This window comes from Danio rerio, chromosome 3 (genome assembly GCF_052040795.2).
Source record: "Danio rerio strain M-AB ecotype USA chromosome 3, GRCz13ab, whole genome shotgun sequence".
NCBI lineage: Eukaryota > Metazoa > Chordata > Actinopteri > Cypriniformes > Danionidae > Danio > Danio rerio.
Genome location: NC_141023.1, coordinates 32,847,544 through 32,862,575, shown reverse-complemented (window position 1 = coordinate 32,862,575; position 15,032 = coordinate 32,847,544). Strand labels below are relative to the sequence as shown.

General features: G+C 36.0%; 1 protein-coding gene and 1 long non-coding RNA gene across 2 annotated transcripts in view; one reads left to right on the top strand and one right to left on the bottom strand.

Moving 5' to 3' along the window:
• mpp2a (MAGUK p55 scaffold protein 2a) overlaps positions 1 to 15,032 on the bottom strand; it is a 76,386-nt gene that overhangs the window by 48,372 nt on the left and 12,982 nt on the right. The window lies entirely within an intron of this gene.
• LOC147845672 (uncharacterized) lies at positions 4,728 to 10,137 on the top strand. The gene is made up of 3 exons (XR_015480999.1): positions 4,728 to 7,110; positions 7,505 to 9,130; positions 9,298 to 10,137. It is a non-coding gene; the product is annotated as an uncharacterized LOC147845672 (long non-coding RNA).

Sequence of the window (15,032 nt, the reverse complement as noted above, 5' to 3'; positions counted from 1 at the left end):
CTACAATAATAAATTATATAACATATAAGCAAACGTTCTTTTGAAAACCAAGCATTTGGTTGGCCAATTGTGTAGTAAACACAAACATTATAATGATGGCCTTGTTACCAGATAGAAAACGAAATACTAATAATCTAATAAGCTGACATCTCAGAAAGTTCATTTCACCTCTACAGGGCGTATTAGGATTTCTGGTTTCAGTAATCATGTATCATTTATAAACCACAATATATGTGTTGTTAAATAATTTTAAAATATCAAATAGGCTTTGACATCCACCTGAAAGTCTGAAACATCTGTTGGTAATCTGTGACCATCATATATTTTGTGATTTTCAACCACTGAAATCTGCACACTTGCTCTGACATTAGGAAACTTGTTCAGTAAATCAGGGCAAAATCTTGGTAAAAGTTGTGCTGTTTAACCTTGTTACACAACGTGAGGATCAGATTAGATTTATTCCTATCAAAAATGGAAGTCCTGAGATGCTTGAGATTCTTGAGATAAAAGACAAAGAAACAGAGATTTACAGAGAAAAAGGAGGAAGAAGAATGTGAAGGCTTCTTGCAGATGTTGTGCTGTGGCTGTACTGTAGGTCGTCACTGATGAAATTTCTAGTTGAAACATTTTACATGGAAATCTAAATATCTAATATTTCTCTATATCACATTTCTCAGACCACATCTTTGGAGTTAAGACTATTATAAGGGCCCACACAGTTTTTCCAACAACCAACCCCCACCCCCTTCTTGACTTTGTCTGCGAAATCCAGCCTTGCTCTTTACTTTCCTCTGTGACACTAACTGCTACCCCCTGCTATATTTTCATCCATGACATAACCACCCCACCCTACAATTTCTGCAAATTTGGCCCCAAATTGGCTAGTGGCGCCCCATTGTGCGCTCAACATAACTCTCAGTTATTTTTTTCAACTTTGTTTTTATTGATTTTAATTATATTACAAAACCCAGCTAACAGTACAGTATATTAACTTATATGATATTTCAGAATGTACCTTCCCACTCCAAAATTTGTTAAACAAAAATTACAGTTAAAATAAGTTATAAATAAGTTCTAAGACATAGAATTTTTATCTTCCATTTACAAAACGACTGAAAGGAGACCACATTTTTTTTTTAAAGTCTCTGTTTTATCTCTGATTATTTATGTTAACTTTTGAGGAGCAAGAGCATCAGACATTTCCCTTATCCATTTTGCAAGAACAGGTCTTTGGGTATTTTTCCATACCAAAGCTATAACACGTTGTATAAAGCTAAAATCTGTAAGTTTTTATTTTTGTTGATATTACTTGACACATTTTTAGGATATATACGTAATAAGCAAAGTTTTGGTTCCAAAGAAACATATTCTCCAATCATTTCACAGACCACATCTAGGACCTCCTACCAAAACAACTGCAGCTCTCTCACATACAGTGAAACAAAGTAGTACCAATTTCATCTTTAGATTCTGTGCAATAGTCTGGAATATTAGGGTCCGGTGTAATTTTACAGGCATAATGTAAGTCCTCATCATTCATTTGTATTTCAATATTCTACATCTGGTATTTATGGTTTGAGTTTAACATAAAAGACATGCATATTCCCATTTCTCAACAGTGATATCTACTTGCTGAAAGGTATGATAGGGAATTTTCTTTAGGTCTATCCTGTAGTGTCTTATCATTCCTCTATTATTCATGTGATTTTAAATAATTTGTACTAATGAACACTATTGGGGCAACAAGTAGGTTTTAATTTTCAAATATATAAACCTTCTAATTTGAAGGTATTTAAAAAAGTCCTTCTGAGAAATATTGTATTTTGAAACTAACTGCTGAAAGGTCACAAGTGTATCTCCTGCATATAGGTCTTTTACCATACTTAATACTTTTATCTGCCAGTTAACTCACACTAAATTAATGGACCAACAAGTTTTGTCTATGCAGCAAAACCTACTGTACCATTTTCAGACACAAAATACATAATTCTATCTATTACACTAACTGACTTTAATCATTTTTGTAAATATAGATTTTTGTGATAAAGCATCCCTACTATTTAACAGGTTTCATTACATGCATAAATCTACACAAAATAACATGCATAATGAAAAAACACCCATCATAAATATAATTTTTCTAAGTGTTTACATTAAAACATTTCAATAGTTTTTAGTATTTATGTTTTATTTTATTTAAGGGCGACACGGTGGCTCAATGGTTAGCACTGATGCCTCACAGCAGGAAGGTAGCTGGTTTAAGTCCTGGCTGTGTCAGTTGGCATTTCTGTGTGGAGTTTTCATGTTCTCCCCGTGTTCACGTGGGTTTCCTCCAGGTGCTACGGTTTCCCCCACAGTCCAAAGACATGCACTATGGGTGAATTGAATAAACTAAATTAGCCATTGTGTATGTGTGTGAATGAGTGTGTTTGGGTGTTTCCCAGTACTGGGATGCAGCTGGAAGGGCATCCACTGTGTAAAACATATACTGGATAATTTGGCGGTTCATTCCGCTGAATTTTTTTTTACATATTTACTTTATTTCAAGCTTTTAGCAGACAAATTGATCAATAGCAGTTCAGTTTGTTTTTGCCATGAATCAAACAACACAATTTTGGTCAGTGTTGGTACTGTGAAACCGTAGAAAGCTACCTTATTGCTAAGCTAGCTAAACTATTGTCAAGCTTCTAAAAAAGTAGCTAGATTTACTACAAGTTACTTCCTAAAAGTAACTTGCAGTTACTTTTTTCACAACGGTGTATTTTCAAAAATGAAAACTGAATAAATTTCATTTCAGGTAACATACTGTATTTGGTACGTTATGCAGAGCAATTATGATGTCAAAGCTTAATGCTTTATTCCACATTTAGGCTGAAGAATGTAGATAATCAAGTAGCTGTGCTATATATACACCCCAACACTGATTATGATTTTACTAACACCATGCTCTACTAAAAGTGTTCTCAATTATTAAAGCAACTGTATAAATTCAAGTATCTTGAAGCATACAGTATGCCCCTGCCCCAGCAGACAATCACAAAACAGATATCAAATGGAGTTTAGAAATAATAAAATTAATATGAATTGCTGGAGGATGCCTTTTGAAGGGGAAGAGGAGAAAAAGTTGGAAAAAGATCCTCAGTCTGTGCTGGATGGAGCCATCACACCTGCGGTTGAGGGAGTAGGAGAACATGTGTAGGGGGTTCGCAAGCTCTGCGTCATAACACACCCAGCAGACGCACACTGTCAGTCACGCTGCCTTCTGTCTTGGCAACTGAGGTTTTTCTGAGAAGATCTCAGGTGAACAAAAAGACATCTGTTTTATTGAAGAATCAGTTCTAAACTAATACATCGAAATGGTGGAAAAAATGGATAGTTCATCCAAAAATGAAAATCTCTGGGCTCATTTACTCACCCTCCATTTGTTCCAAATCTTAGTTTCTTTCTTCTGTTAATCACAAAAGAAGATTTTTTGACAAATTTTAGAAAAAGTTAGCCATTGACTTCCATTGTTTTCCTTTTTCCTTCGGAAGTCACTGTTCACAGTTATCTTCAACTCATTTTTTTTTGTATTCAACAGTATAAAGAAAGCCATAAAGCTTTGGAACTCCTTTGAGGACAAGCAAGTTTCCAGTTTTTAGATGTCTGTGAACATACTTTTACAGGAAATGAATATGTTTGTATTTCCAGAAATAGCTTCCTTGTTCGGCTCATTGACTCACATTTAGTCATACTAGAAGCCCATTTAAATCACTTACTCTCATTCTTTGCCAAAAAAAAAAAGTCTGCTAAAAACTGTCAGGTACAGGAAGTATGACCAAACATGTGGCAACATGGATGATGAGCACCGAATGCTTGCACCCCTCTGCAACAGCAACTCTATAAGTGCGTTTCTATGAGAACAATTATCTGGCAGCAGAACACTAGTGAAAGCTGAGCAATGGCAGAATGACTGAACGGCCAGTCCAAGCGCCGATGGCAGAACATGTTATGAAGAAGAAGCGAGACCTCAATATTGTTGACTGACCCCATATTAACAGCGATCCGTCATCATTCACCTGCAGCCCAAGTGACTCAAATGATATGATAATAATATGAAACTGGCTCTGTAGACACAAAGCAGGTAATGTCCATATCATATATTTTGATTTTGGCACAGTTTTCCTAAGGCTTTTCTTATTGCATTATATTGTTTTCAGAGAAAATCCAACATCTTGTTGCTTTTGCTATCCTTGCCTGCACTTGAAAACACCACCAACATGAGTCCTACAAAATCACTATTTCTGGTCTACGAAGCAAAATGGAGCTCGGTGAACTGAAGGATATAAGGACACTGATGGCTTCTGAACTCTCTGTTGAGGTGAGCACAACTAAGATGACTCCAGTTTTTATTTCAGCCCTCTGGTATGACGGTTGTAGGATTGAATCTCCATTAGAGAACTTGATCAAAGCTGACAGGTCCAACTGAAGCCCTGAAGGCGTCATGCAACCTTAACACCTGTGGCCTGTTCAATAGCGCGCTCATGAGTTCATTACCATCCCCCAGTTTCACGGAAGCATCCCTGCAAACGGTGCACTGGACCATCAAATCAAGTGCAACACTTCCCGCAATGGCCACTACACCACACTACTGAAATGTTATGTGTGTCAAAGAGTTCTAGAATATTTAAATATAGCTTTAGGGAGGGAAAACCTGCAAAGCACATTAAGTGGTCAAAAATAACCAATGCAGCAAAGATATAGAAATCAACACAAAGTATTGTTTTTAATGTTCTTCCATTACAAAAAATTTTTAAAAAAAAAAAGTTATTTATGAAACAATAGAGTGCTGCAGGTTTTCTCAGGATTTTTAAATAGGTTTTAACATTAATGAGTAAGGCTGCGTTTACACTCATCGGCCACTTTATTAGGTACACCTGTCCAACTGCTTGTTAAGGCTAATTTCTTATCAGCCAATCACATGGCAGCAACTCACTGCATTTAGGCATGTAGACATGATCAAGATGATCTTCTGCAGTTCAAATCAAGCATCAGAATGGGGAAGAAAGGGGATTTAAGTGACTTTGAATGTGGCATGGTTGTTGGTGCCAGACGACCTGTTCTGAGTATTTCAGAAACTGCTGATCTACTGGGATTTTTACTATCTTGAGGGTTTACAGACAACGGTCCGAAACAGAGAAAATATCCAGTGAGCGGACGTTCTGTGGGTGCAAATGCCTTGTTGATGCCAGAGGTCAGAGGAGAATGGCTAGACTGGTTCGAGCTGATAGAAAGGCAACAGTAACTCAAATAACCCTCGTTACAACCAAAGAATGCATGATACATCTTGCAGTGAAGCAGTGTACCATAGCTTGATTCATTTTGCCACAATCACATGATCAGTGATTCCAGAAGCTTCATTTTCTCCTATACCCACGTAACTGCTAAGAATTTTGATTCAAAGGTAAAAAAGCACTGCACCTGCCCCACACACCATTAATTAAAAAAATACATAGTAATTTAAAGTAAAAAGCTTATCTAAAGTATCATAAAGAATCATACTAAAGCGCATTATTGTATATACAACTATTTTCAATTGTACATCATATTGTAGTATAAAGTGTAACTGAAGCCAGCTGACGAGTGCAGCGTTGAAGTCTCACTGCCTTAGCCTCCTCCTTGGAGCATTCACCTCCCATGCAGGAAGGGCCAGTTTGAGCCCCACTCGGAACGAGTGGTTGGGTGTAGGACGCTTTGGACTATGATAAATGTAAATACTTCTGAATACCTTTGATTTTACTACAGTCATCAGTGGTGTAATGTAACATAACGTATATGTAGAAGAAATAAAATTACAGTGAGTAATTATTATTTATATTGCTATTGTTGTATTACTACATGAATGAGTTGGTCGGTTGTGAACACTTGACATTTTTACAATACAGTGCTTTCCCACACTTTAACCAGCAGAGGTCCTCATCGAGCTCTGATTTGGAAAGCTTTGAGTAACGAACCTTTTTTCGATACAATAGGGGAATTACCAACCTATGTCACACATGAGGTCACACGGGTTCAACCGTGCATACCGGTTGCAAAAAAGACTGTGTGCAATAGCAAACATGTCATGTATGATGCCAAAATCGAAAGTCCAAAAATCAAAAACTTTAGATAACCGTACACCACACTGCTTTTAATGCCAACCGCAGACGTCTTTGACTAACAGCCGTCATAAGAGCTGAATGGTGTGAGGACCTTATTAAAACTGCTGGACTCTGCAGTTCTCATTTTAAATCAAGTAAGTTTACGCTATGCAGAATCATACACAATACTTAATTTTGATTGCAGCAATGATTTTAACAAAAACAGTTAAATATGGTTAATAAAACGGTGAACACTGAAGGCTAAGAATGAAATGTAAAAATGTAAGTTCACATACCCTACTGTACATGTGCAGTTTGCACTCAGAATGCAGCTGTTTTGCTTTTTGATGATTACCCAGGCCTTGTACCGTTCCGTCTTCTTTCCTTGTCTTTGGCTAGGTAGAATCTCGGCTTTGAGCACTGTAAAGTTTTAAATCTGGTAATCATGGAACATTGGTTCTTGCACATGACCACACAGAACAAAATTGTTGGCATCCAAAGACTTGTAGGCCTTTAACTTCTCTCTTGTCACTTGGAGTTTTAATGAGATAGTTGTATATTTCGAGCTGACTTTAACGTTAATTTTGCAGAATAACTGTGCTTATCACTGGGTGACAAGCTGTTATAATACACTGAAAGCATTAAGTAAATAACATATATAATATGTAATCAATATAACTTATTTCTAAGAAAAACAACTCTTTACCGCATCGGATGTCATTCCCTCACTGAAAATGCTAGCGCTACCATTTTTTTCTGCAACCTTGCTGCACACACATCCTGAATGTTTACACACCAGTAATCTGTCTATTGAGTTGAAAGGTTCACTGGTTCAGAAAGCTTGATTTTATCATCACTAAAGCCAGTAGAACAAAAGTACCACAAATCAACCACAAAACAAACAGTACTCACAAATCTCAATAGTCAAAAACTTTTAACACATACAAAAATGCAGCACTTCCCAACATACAAACATTTCAATGAACACACAGTAAGGCTGCGTCCGAAACTGCATACTTCCATACTATATAGTACCTAAAAATCAGTATGCGAGCCGAGTTGTATGTCCGAATACATAGAATTCGAAAATCAGTATGCAAGAAGTACCCGGATGACTTACTACTTCCGGCGAAATTCTGGAGTGCGCATCCCATGCACGCTGCGCTATCCCATGATGCCCCGCGAGCGAATTCATGAATGGGAGTGAAGCGACGCAAATTACGCAGGTAGGTCGCGTGACCATAACAAAATAGCGGATGTAGTACGTCCGAATTCCATTCATACTTTCACATTCATACTGTATAGAACGTACTTTTCTAACGGCCGAGTAGTATGTTTAAATTCAAATACAGTACCTACTGAGTAGTAGGCGGTTTCGGACGCAGCCTAGGTGATCAAAACAAGATGGCCACTAAGGAAGATATGTCACAGCTTTTATTATACTGTGGGCCAATCAGGAGCGAGCAATCAGTCTAAAGTGGCCAATCAGAGTTTTTGTAGGCAAAGCAGAGAGACTGATGAGATATGACAACCATAGGGCCATTGATTTATAACAGTACACAAGCGTGAAAACATGCCGTTTCTGACAAAAAGTGTATGGTAAGGTATGATGCCTAAAAATTTCCCTGTAGATCAGGGGTGACCAACCCTGTTCCTGGAGCTCGACCTTCCTGCAGATTTCAGTTGCAACCCATATTAAACACACCTGCCTGTAATTATCAAGTGCTGTTCAGGTCCTAATTAATTGATTCAGGTGTGTTTGATCAGGGTTTGAGCTGAACTCTTTAAGAAGGTCGATCTCCAGGAACAGGGTTGAGCAATCCTGCTGTAGATGCATAAGGGTACTGCAAACTTTTAAAGTATATAAGAGCTAGAAATCAGCAAAACAAGTGCAGTGAAGCTAAGATCTGTTAGTTTGTTGATGCTAAAGACAAATTATGGTTAAGGTCACAGTAGAAGCAGAAATTATTGGAAATACAATGAGAGGATGACGAGAAAAAAAGGGCAAAATCGCAGAACCCATTTCATATGGCCGGGTTTGATTAAATCACCTTGAATCAAATGCTTTTCTAACATAATAATCTTTTCTACATCTCTGCTTGGCGTCACAGCAATAGCAAATCTTACATCAACAGCAAATCATGACAGGGAAAAATCTGACTCATTGTTCAATGCTGGAGAGCACTTTTGATATATGCAAAGCGAAAAGGTTAACGCAGAAGATTGACAGCGATCTTTCCTACATATGGGCATAAAATAAATATCTGTCACGTCTTCATTTTCCAATCTGCTTTCTCTGATGAGGAGGAGTAGATAAGCATATGGAAATGTTTGTTGAGCCATGTGTTCCGAAGATACAAAAAAAATATATAAATCAAGAATTACTCTGAATATAAAGCTGGGCGAGAGTACAGATAATATGCAGGAGCCTTAATTTCACGCATAATTAACAAACATCTGTTGAGCGCAAGTAGTCACAAAAGTACATCAAGGAATGAGACAACCTAACTTTGAAAACTGTACTTATGATAATATCTCATGAACAGAAGGATCCTCATGCCACTTTAACTTTAAAAAATACTGATGAGATATTCTAAAGTGTTATAATTACGATAGATAAAACCTCAAAATTTGTATTACTATCTGAAATCAACAGGTTTTCCTGTCGAGTCTGTGGAGACTGCACTGAAATCAGGTTCTTGTCAAAATAAATTGGCAAAACACAACGTAAGACTCAAAGCAGATCTAGATTTGATGGATGATGAGCTTGCAGGCCTAGCAAGCAGCTGGTGTGTCTGTCGATGGAAGAAAACATATGGCCTGAGTCTACTGCCAAAATATGAAAGCTTGGTCTTATACTCAACAAAATGAAAAACAGTCTTAAGAACATTCAGACTCTCATCTTTACACGAATGTGAGTAACATGTTACTCCCAGCATTTTGTTTGATTTTCTGTGGACTTTGTGACTACTCATTAATACAACACTTCATTTTAATGCTCTACATCAGGGGTGTCCAAACTCGGTCCTGGAGGGCCGGTGTCCTGCAGATTTTAGCTCCAACTTGCTTCAACACACCTGTAGGATGTTTCTAGAAAGCCTAGTAAGAGCTTGATTAGCTAGCCCAGGTGTGTCTGATTGGGGTTGGAACTAAACTTTGCAGGACACCGGCCCTCCAGGACCGAGTTTAGACATGCCTGCTGCTCTACATGATAAGGCCATTGGGCCAGCTTTAGGTAATTTTCTAAGTTCATTTCAATTCATTTGGATAAGTTACTTTAAAGGGGTGGTCCACTACAATATCATATTTTAAACGTTTGTAAATGTGTAATGTAGCTGTGTGAACATGAACAACACCTCTGAATGTAATACGCTCAAAGTTCAGTGCAACAAGAAACATTGGCTTTTACAGAGTTAGCTTAGCTTGGAGACTACAAAAAAATACATCTGGGCTAGTGAGATCACAAACACTTCAGGTTACGCATATACACCACACACACACACCCTGCGCAGGAAAAAGGGGCATGGCTAGAGGCGCTGCAATGTTATATCAGAGAAAGCTGCAATGCCGTCCAAACACTGCTATTTTCTTTTCTTTTTTTCTTTTTTCTATTTTCTTTCTTCTGTTTCTGTATTTGGGCTTCCAAAATACACGACACAAAGAGAGAAGTGCTTACAACTTAATATTAGTTATATTTCAGAGAATTATAAAACATATAGCATATAGCTAGCATTTGACAAAGGACAGTTTCCAGAAACTCCTCAAAGAAAAATCATAACCTGTATGTTTTTAAATTATTAAAATTGATCAATTACATGGGTAGTTTCTAGCATTAACGGTATGCTGTAGCAAATACATAAACAAGGATGTAAATTTCGTTTGGCACCATTAACAGTAAAGCTACAAATTTATATATTAAACAAACACCTGCTGTAAACACACACAATCATCACCAGCACTGCAGTGTCTCTCTATGTGGCCGCTTTACCTGCATTCTACATCTCAAATAAACTCGCATAAAAAAAAAATCGTAAAAATCTTATTTCTTTTAGTTTGCCTAAAATACAAGCAGTTAGGCAATTTTAAGGTCAATAATATTAACCCCTATAAGAAAGCATTATTTTTTAATTGGCTACAGCACAAGCCACTGTTGTCTAATGACTTGCCTAAACAACCTAACTTGCAGAGTTGAACTACTAACCCAATGTAGTTAAGTCTTAAATTGCACTTTCAGCTTAATACTCATTCCTTGCAAAATAACCAGCAAAATTCTTTCTACTGTCATCATTGCATAGACAAAAGAAATGAGTTACTACAAATGTGTCGAAAAAAATTCTATTAAACATCACTTGGGAAAAATTTGAAAAAGAAAACAAATTTCACAGGAGGGCAAATAAATTTGCCTTCAGCTATATAAATGCTTTGATTATTTCTGTTGTCCTCATTTGTAAGCTGCATTGGATAAAAGTGTCTGCCAAATTATTAAATGTAAATAGCAAAATCAGTCCAAGGCACTTGAAAATAAGTGTGCCTTGGACTGATTTTTGCTTTTTATACTGAAAAATCCCTTACCCAAAGAACACGGACACATTTTCTAAGCTACGCCTGAGCACCTTTTGTTTCATTTTGGATTTTTTAAAAATGTAAATAAATCTTAATTTTATCAAAGCAAAATAAATGATCAAGCCCAACATTTCTAGTCTGTTGTTTCAGTTGATGAATGAAAAAAACTTCAATAAACATCATAGCACATCCAATAATCGCAATACATTTTGGGTTTTGGTAACTTTCAGTAAGAAACAAAACATTGTCTTACGAAATCTATTTATTTGATCATGAATTTAAACAATAAATGAAAATAAATGATGTGGTGTGACAGATCTCTGTACGCAATTGTGAGTGAACATCATGTATTCTATTTATTCATTAGTTGTACTGAACATGAATGAACATCCTTGGTCTCCTGTGATTGCTTAAACAGTTTTTTAGTTGTGGAAAGACGTCAATAAAATAGCTTGTAAATATCTCCTAGCGTTACATTTACCTCAGGCAAGTGTCCACAGCTTGCTAATTAGCTCCCCAGAGAAATGAACTCTAGAGAAGGGCATTTCTCTCAATATTTGCACTTTATTAGTCTATAAATTTACTATAATTTACCTTAAATGTCTTTATTTGTTCAAATAAATCCGTCATGTTTAAAGTTATTTCACCCTAAAACATAATGTACTTCAATTGTGACTCCAAACCTGAGGCATGTATTGAACTTAAGTGTTTTGTGTATGTAATTAGCATGTAAAAATTAGCACAAGAAAGCAACATGAGACCTTTTGTGTTATTGAAATGTATTTTTTGCAACTGAAGTTACAAACTAAAAGACACAATAAAAGTTCCACGCAGCTCCTCCATGTGGTCACATCACATATCATTTCAGTTAACTTAATTGTTTTTACAAATTTAAGTGGATTGATCGAACATAAACCAATTAAGTTGTCTCAAAACACTTTAAAACTGTGGTGTTTTAGCTCATTTGAAATAAGAAGTGTGAACAAGCAGCAACATTAATTTTTAAAGATGTACGCATTCAGAAATATCCAAGCCTTGACTTGACAGATCAGACCTGGCAATCAAATGGTGCTCATCAATGGCAGCAACTAGAATGAGTCCTATGAGACTTGTTTGCGAGAGGTTTAAAGGGCATCGTCAGCATTACAGAGATCCCGAATGGAGGCGCACATCACAGCCAGGGCAAACATTAAACTCTCCTGATACTCCACTGTCGATTTTTATTGCCTTGTTTGTGGTTCAGGTGAGATGGAATTAGACGCTTTCCATATTAGAGGCCATCTTGAAAGGATTCCTGCCTGGTCTGCCAATAAATCGCTAACTATTGACCTCAGCCAAGCAGATTATGACTACACTAAAAAAAAAGTGTATGCAGACAGGGCTAAGATGTTGTTTCAGATTTGTAATGTACAGAAGGTTTATTGGTGATTCTTCAATGAAAGGAACTTTAAATCTTGATAATTAAAAGTTCTGTTTTATTTGTGGTGAAACAAATTGATAAAATGTGAAGAAATAAAACTCATTAATTTTGTTTCACCATAATGACAGTACATAATATTTTACTAGTTATTTTGCATGACAGCTTAAAGTTCATTTTAAAGGATACCAGGTTAATTAATTAGGTTAACTAGACATGTTAGGTTAATTAGGGAAGTTATTTAACAATACTGGTTTGTTTTGTATCCAAAGATATAAAGTAAAAAATAATATAAATATTTTTCTTAAAGAAAAGTTTAAATGAAATAAATAATATTAAACATATAAATCTAAAGATATAAAGAAGACATTCTCCAAAAGAAAAAAAATGTTAAAGTAGATACTGTGAATATATAATTTCTACATTAATCATTACTTAATTGAAAAATATTTCTCAAAAGAACTAATAAGATTTGCTTTAACATTTTTTTTAAATTCACTTTTTTTATAAATTGAAAATACAGTAGTCAAAGAACATCAATTTAAATGTTACTTAAAAGTAAAATAATTAAATAGAATAGAATTAAAAAGAGGCGGCGCTGTGGGTAGCACGTTCGCCTCACAGCAAGATGGGTCGCTGGTTCGATCCTCGGCTCATTTGGCGTTTCTGTGTGGAGTTTGCATGTTCTCCCTGCGTTCGCGTGGGTTTCCTCCGGGTACTCCGGTTTCCCCCACAGTCCAAAGACATGCGGTACAGGTGAATTGGGTAGGCTTAATTGTCCGTAGTGTATGAGTGTGTGTGTGTATGTGTGGATGTTTCCCAGAGATGGGTTGTGGCTGGAAGGGCATCCGCTGCGTAAAAACTTGCTGGATAAGTTGGCGGTAGATTTCGCTGTAGCGCCCCAAGAATAATAAAGGGACTAAGCTGACAAGAAAATGAATGAATGAATGAGAATTAAAAAGACAGCTCACATGCTGCATCTCAATTTGCATACTATCTGTCCTAAATAGTATTTAAAAATAGAATTAGTATGCCCCAAATAGTAGTATGTTGAAAAGAGTATGCCAAAAGTTCCTGGATGGTTTACTATTTCCGGTGAAAATTCTAAGTGTAGAACCGTCCATTCTCTAACTGCTGATATTGCCCACAGTACATTGCAAGTTGGACGTGAATTCGATTGGAACTACAAACGCGGGGGAAAAGTTTAAATAAACTACAAACATGATGGACGTGCAAGACCAGCCATCAAGTAGAGAGGCTTCGATAAAGTTGTTTGTATGACTGTTAATCATTATCTAGCCAACTGTAAAATATTTTATTCATGTTGTGTGTGTTATATCTCATCTGCAACAATACTGAACTTATGAAAGGACATGTTTTTCTTGCTTAATTTTAAATTGTCTAAAATGGTGGGTCTGGTAGAAATGATAGCTGTTTTGCTATATGCAATAAAAATAAATTATGACTTTTCTTAAATGTACCATCATCAAAATATTGTTCAAAATAGTTAAATTGTTGCAAATACCCTTTTAACAGACACACAACATACACAGTAAAATATTTTAAAACTATTTTAGTCTAAATTTAAAACATGAAAAACATAATCAATGAGTCTCCTAACTCTACAATCATCTGATTTAATTAATTTCTTTGCCTTTTTTTTTCCTTTTTTTAAATATTTCCCAAATGAACAGAGCAAGAAAATGTTCACAGTATGTCTGATAATATTTTTTTCTTCTGGAGAAAGTCCCATTTTAAAGGTGAAAGTTATTAGCCCCTTTAAGCTATACATTTTTTTCGATAGTCTACAGAACAAACCATCATTATACAATAACTTGCCTAACTACCCTAACCTGCCAAGTAACCTAATTAACCTAGTTAAGCCTTTAAATGTCACTTTAAGCTGTATAGAAGTGTCTTGAAAATATCTAGACAAATATTATTTACTGTCATCATGGCAAAGATAAAATAAATCAGCTATTAGAAAAAAGTTATTAAAACTATTATGTTTAGAAATGTGTTGAAAAAATCTCCGTAAAACAGAAATTGGGCAAAAAAATAAACAGAAGGGATAATAATTCAACAACATTACAATTTACAATTCACAACATGTTCTGCAACATTACAAAGCAACACATGATATTTAGGTTTGTTAGTGTGTGTGTGTGTGTGTGTGTGTGTGTGTGTGTGTGTGTGTGTGTGTGTGTGTGTGTGTGTGTGTGTGTGTGTGTGTGTGTGTGTGTGTGTGTGTGTGTGTGTATAGAAATTAACAGGAATTAACAAATTTGTTTCCATGACTTGCAGTACTAATAAGAAAACACAATTTTCTCTTTTACTAAATCATGTTCCAATCAAAATATAATCATTTTATATACTGAGCAAACACATAAAAAACAAGGATCTGATTAACATTAGAGCATGGCAGCTGACACAGATCTTTAAATTACAGTTATTTTAAAACATTACTCCTGTTCCGGTGTAATATCAATAGGAGTTTTTTCTCTTTCTGATATATTGCTACAATCGCACCAGTTTCCCCTGAAGGGGGCTATAAATGATGACACCTACAACAACAACTTACATTTAACTTCTATTGAGCCAAAACCATCCAGCCTCAAGCATAAACAGGCCTGCAGCGTCGTTTTAATTACAGCTATTTATCTTGGCAAGATGACAAGGCCAGGCCTTAAGTTAGACAAAACACATTACTTTGTGTAAGAGGACTAGAAAAAAACATTATTCAGTTGTTGGGTATTATTTTGATAAAATACACAAAGCTTTAAGGGAGACATTCTGAGAGGAAAAGGTTTTCTTTAGGCACGTAGAACAGGCATAACAGGTTGCCACCAAAGAACTGATGCTTTGACGAACTGGAAAGTGTGATGTTGCACGTCAACTGTGGTTATCACAAATCAAATACCACCTGCATGCCT